This window comes from Salarias fasciatus, chromosome 8 (genome assembly GCF_902148845.1).
Source record: "Salarias fasciatus chromosome 8, fSalaFa1.1, whole genome shotgun sequence".
Lineage (NCBI taxonomy): Eukaryota > Metazoa > Chordata > Actinopteri > Blenniiformes > Blenniidae > Salarias > Salarias fasciatus.
Window position 1 is genome coordinate 21162233 of NC_043752.1, and position 6118 is coordinate 21168350.

The following is a 6118-nucleotide window of genomic DNA, read 5'->3' on the forward strand; positions in this document are numbered from 1 at the left end:
CAGGCGCGTGCGCTGCTCCGCCTCCAATAGCATCCCGCCCCGGACACAAACGACCAATCTTGTTTTCCCCATATTTTTTTCCAGTTTAATTTACAGATGAAGTCCCAGAGAGCACTTTCCCATCATCCTGTCCTCCGTCCCGCTCTGAGCGTCAGTCAGAAAATGTAGAAACATAAATTAACTTTTACAGATGAACTGCAGATAAATCCTCTTCTTTTCATGGTGTTAATGATCTTAAAATATACATCATGAAAAAGACTGCAGGAAGAGACCGACAAACATGCTGCCTCTCGTTTTCTTTCTATTTTTATTTTTACATAAACCCCAAATAAAAAAGAAAGTGCAACTGAACTTTTTCTTTTTTTTTACCAAGAACTAAAAACCCAGAAGAATACCTTTTTTCTTTCTTTCTTTCTTTTTTGTTCATCAAGATTTTTAGACACGATTTCTGTTTTTGAGACACATATTTTGGAGCACTGAGCCACCTCTCCTTTTCTTTTAACTGAGGCCTGTTATGATATATTTTTTTATGTCTTCATCAAAGAAAACTTTCACGTCAGTCAGAGGAGGAATATTTCCTTTACTTAAAAAGCTACTGGGACATGTTTGAGTGTCTCTGGGTGTTTTTGCAGTGTCTCCAAGAGGAAGGGTAGATTGTCCTCTTTGGGGTTTTCACAGCATGGCCTGCTGTGCATGAGGATCTCTGCCACAGAGACACCTCCAGGAGAGAGCTGAGCGTGTGGAGCAGGACGAGTCTGAGTTGGGCTCAGAGGTGAAGTCTTCGCCAATGAGTGAAGTCAGTTGTCTTCTGCGAAGCTGCCAGTTTCTTGTACACACACTTCCTGATGTCATTTACGTGTAAATGGACTGATTGATTAAGCACATGATTGATGACTTTCCCGTCCCTTCGTGTGGATCAGGACCAAACCAGGAACAGAATGCAGGCCATCAGCTCTGAAGCTGGTCCAGATGGAGCTGGTTTGTACTGACATGTACCTCATGAACAAGGTCAAACGTCCACACCGGCGCGTCCAGCACCTCCTCACGGCCGCTCTGGATCAGCAACAGCTTGGACTGCCAGATCCTGCATGCCAAACAGCCTGCTCATCCAATAAAGCGAGCAGAGCGTTCTGTGAGCGGCCTCACATGTGGCGATGCGCAGTCAGCGAGTCCATTAAACAGCTGCGAGGAAGGAATGCCGCCGCTCGGTGGCTGTGCTGCTTAAAGTCAGGGGATCATTTGGCTGTGTGATGGAAGATATAGGAGCAGTAACTGGGACATTTTTATATGAAAACAAGCTGCAGCGCTGTCTGTTCAGCCTCCTGTCTGTCTCTGAGTGCTTTGTAATGTGCAAAATAACTTGTTCTTGATGGGTGATAACAGTTTAGCTTCCTGAGCAATGAAAAACAAGAGGAATGTCACCATCTACACCGTTTTATGTTCAAGAACAGCCTTACAATTCCTTTGATCATATTCATCATACACCGTGCAAAAACACACCAGGGAAACACTGAGAAGTGTTGAAGAGCTATGAGCCCCCAGACTCAGAAGGTGGGTGGAAATGAGCTGAGAGGTGGAGTGATGATCCGCGACCTCTGAGTGAACCGTCAGACTCCAGGAGTGTCGACCTGAAGACGATGAAGCACATTATTCAGATCCTCTGTGCAAAGAGCTGCTCTGCCCACAACCAGTGTCTTCTCTGCAACGCTGTCAGCATGGAATTCAGGTCGAACAAGCGTGTTGACAGAAAAGCTCTAATCTCCCTGTGAGGCTGAGAGACATGACCCAAGGACAATCAGAGCTGAAAAACACCACAGAGCCTGATGAAACGGATGGAAAGACTCACCGAGGCCTCGTCACGTTCTCATCATGCTCGAAACTTCATGGAAAAATCCATTTAGTAGGTCACCATGTTGGAATCAACAAGTTGATGAGTAGTTCTACAGTGGAGATTCATCAGTCTCCTGCAGCCTCCATCAGCCTCCATCAGCCTCCATCAGCCTCCATCAGCCTCCATCAGCCTCCAGCAGCCTCCATCAGCCTCCAGCAGCCTCCATCAGCCTCCAGCAGCCTCCAGCAGCCTCCATCAGCCTCCATCAGCCTCCAGCAGCCTCCAGCAGCCTCCAGCAGCCTCCATCAGCCTCCATCAGCCTCCATCAGCCTCCAGCAGCATCCATCAGCCTCCATCAGCCTCCATCAGCCTCCAGCAGCCTCCATCAGCCTCCAGCAGCCTCCACCAGCCTCCATCAGCCTCCAGCAGCCTCCAGCAGCCTCCATCAGCCTCCATCAGCCTCCAGCAGCCTCCATCAGCCTCCAGCAGCCTCCAGCAGCCTCCAGCAGCCTCCAGCAGCCTCCATCAGCCTCCAGCAGCCTCCAGCAGCCTCCATCAGCCTCCAGCAGCCTCCATCAGTCTCCAGCAGCCTCCACCAGCCTCCAGCAGCCTCCACCAGCCTCCAGCAGCCTCCAGCAGCCTCCAGCAGCCTCCAGCAGCCTCCATCAGCCTCCAGCAGCCTCCAGCAGCCTCCAGCAGCCTCCACCAGCCTCCAGCAGCCTCCAGCAGCCTCCATCAGCCTCCAGCAGCCTCCAGCAGCCCGTTCCATCTGAGAATATCACAGCAGCTCACACCATGAGCTTTACTCTACAGCCCTGCACACCATCATGTACAACTTCTTCAGAAATAAGTGGAAATGTACCAAATTTATCATCACAATCTTTTAACTGGAGGTCAAAAGTTATTCGACACACCCTTTGGACCAGATGAAAACATTCAGTGGGATTGAGAAAAGGATTCTTTGCGGGTCATTTTAAATCATGTGCTTTGGGTCTTTGTTTTCCTGGAAGAGCCATGATCTTTGACTCAGACCAGGTTTCCTTACATTGGGTAAGACTTCTCACTCCAAAATATCTGATTTCATGAGTCCTGTGATATGGTCGAGGCCTCCAGCACCAGCCTCACAAAGCAGTCCTCCAGCATGATGCTTCCTCCTCCATACTTAGCTGCTGGTAGGGTGTTCTTTTCCTTGAAGGCTGCGTTGCACTGTCTCTGAAAACACTGCTGGGATGTGCTAAGAAGCTCTACTTTTGTGTCATCTGGCCACAGATGAGCTGTGTTTCCACCAGGCCTCGATCAGGCATTCCTTCAGCTGTCTTTTCCTCAGTAATGGTGTCTTCCTGAGCCTTGGCCCATGAAGCCCTGCGAGCGTCAGTGTGTCCTTGTTGAACCCGTGACCCCAGAGGGGTGGCTTTTGTCAACAGTGATGAAATGAAATGACTCTGTGACGTTCATGATAACGAGGCGGTGACGACCTGAACATGAATCTTAGCTGAGACATAACGGGGTGGAACAAGAAGAAAATGTCAGTGGGGGGTCCGTCAGATGATCAGAGCATGTGTGCAGAGCGATCAGTCTGTCGAATGCTGTCAGCACTGCTGCTTTATCCTACCCCCATTTCACCACGCCCACCAAGGGAAAGCTGGGACAAGAACATGAGGCCTGAATGTGCAGTCGATGAATGAATGAATGAATGAAGGAGCAGTTCTGTTGATTTGACGTCTGTTGTATTGTTCCTGTTTTTGTAGTGTTGCCATGGTTACGGCCCACAGTAGCCACAGTTCAGTTCAGTGAGTCCATAAAGAAACGGGTCTTCCTTGTCTTCTGCAGAGGCCCCACCCTGAGACCCTGAGACTCTGAGACCCTGAGACTCTGAGACCCTGAGACTCTGAGACCCTGAGACCCTGAGACTCTGAGACCCTGAGACCCTGAGACCCTGAGACCCTGAGACTCTGAGACCCTGAGACCCTGAGACCCTGAGACCCTGAGACCCTGAGACCCTGAGACTCTGAGACCCTGAGACCCTGAGACCCTGAGACCCTGAGACCCTGAGACCCTGAGACCCTGAGACCCTGAGACCCTGAGACCCTGAGACTCTGAGACCGTGAGACCCTGAGACCCTGAGACCCTGAGACTCTGAGACCCTGAGACCCTGAGACCCTGAGACCCTGAGACCCTGAGACCCTGAGACCCTGAGACCCTGAGACTCTGAGACCGTGAGACCCTGAGACCCTGAGACTCTGAGACCCTGAGACTCTGAGACCCTGAGACTCTGAGACCCTGAGACCCTGAGACTCTGAGACCCTGAGACCCTGAGACCCTGAGACCCTGAGACTCTGAGACCCTGAGACCCTGAGACCCTGAGACCCTGAGACCCTGAGACCCTGAGACTCTGAGACCCTGAGACCCTGAGACCCTGAGACCCTGAGACCCTGAGACCCTGAGACCCTGAGACTCTGAGACCCTGAGACCCTGAGACCCTGAGACTCTGAGACCCTGAGACCCTGAGACCCTGAGACTCTGAGACCCTGAGACCCTGAGACCCTGAGACTCTGAGACTCTGAGACCCTGAGACCCTGAGACCCTGAGACCCTGAGACCCTGAGACCCTGAGACCCTGAGACTCTGAGACCCTGAGACCCTGAGACCCTGAGACCCTGAGACCCTGAGACCCTGAGACTCTGAGACCCTGAGACCCTGAGACTCTGAGACCCTGAGACCCTGAGACTCTGAGACCCTGAGACCCTGAGACTCTGAGACCCTGAGACCCTGAGACTCTGAGACCCTGAGACCCTGAGACCCTGAGACTCTGAGACCCTGAGACCCTGAGACCCTGAGACTCTGAGACCCTGAGACCCTGAGACCGTGAGACCCTGAGACCCTGAGACCGTGAGACTCTGAGACCCTGAGACTCTGAGACCGTGAGACTCTGAGACCGTGAGACCGTGAGACTCTGAGACCCTGAGACCCTGAGACCGTGAGACTCTGAGACCGTGAGACCGTGAGACCCTGAGACTCTGAGACTCTGAGACCGTGAAGAGGTTCAAGAAGCAGCTGCTGGTGTCCTGAACCCTTCTAGACCATCTCTCCTTCCACAGATGGAATTTTCTCAACAGCGAAAAGGAAACGCATCCAGAAGCACTGGTGAAACATCTGTAAGAAGTGCTGGTGTGCTGCTCCATGCAGCCCCTAGTGGACACTGTAGGAACAGCAGTAGCTTTAAGCTTTAAGTTCTTTGTTGTATTTAAACGGGACGATGTACTCACATTTACTGTTGGACCAATGACAAATGTTTCAGAGAGCCAGGACCGTTTCCTGCTGCTTCATCCACCATCATGACTGATGTCGTTCATAATGTCCAGCAGCTCAGAGGACGCAGTGATCAGGTAAATATGAATTCATCATTACTCCTGTGTTTCATCCAATGCTGTGTCGCTGATCAATAAGAGGCAGAATCTGCTGAAGGCCAGGATCCTTCTCTCACTCTGTCTCTCTCTCCATCCTCCAGCAGACATCTCTTTCTTTCTCCTCTTATGTTGCAGCCAGCTGTAGCACCTCCTATATATTTTGTGAATTTGAAATAGACGACATGACAGGATACGGGCTCACATGGAGGCAGGACTCTTCTGTCCAGAGGTTTTATCCACAGGGCTCACCAGGCTGCACTGCACCATGAAAACATAGGAAAAATGACACAAACGGGAAGTCAGCTGCTAACAGCAGCCTCCTCCTGCATTCCTCTGCAGGGATATTACTGTACACCTCCATCAGGGCCAAGCCTCCCACAGAATGAAATCACATTACTCTGAGTACAAGCAGATAGCTTTATAGTCCCTCCAGAGTCTCCTCAAATAACGGAAACCACAGAGTTTATACGTGATTAACAGAACACACCCTTCCTTTCATTTCTGTTACACGTTCCGATAACTTCACTGTAAAGGATCCAGCACCTCCTCTGGTTTGGTGGTCTGTCCAGGACCCAGCTGAGGAGCTGAACACAAAGAGCATCATTCATCCTGAATTAAACAATGAAAATAAACTGACATGAGTCTCTTCTGATCTCCGGACTCAATGTGTGGATTATTCACTGGATGTAAAAACTATATTAAAATGATGAATTGTCACTTCCTGTCACAGGTCAGTACTCTGAGGTCCGAGCTCTGCCTCCATCACTCCAGGCCAACAGCACACTGTAAAAAAAGTTTGTAAAAAATACAGTAAAAAACTGTCAAACAGCAACAGCAAAGCACCGTCAATTCCAAAATTGTGTATCTCCGTCGTAAATACA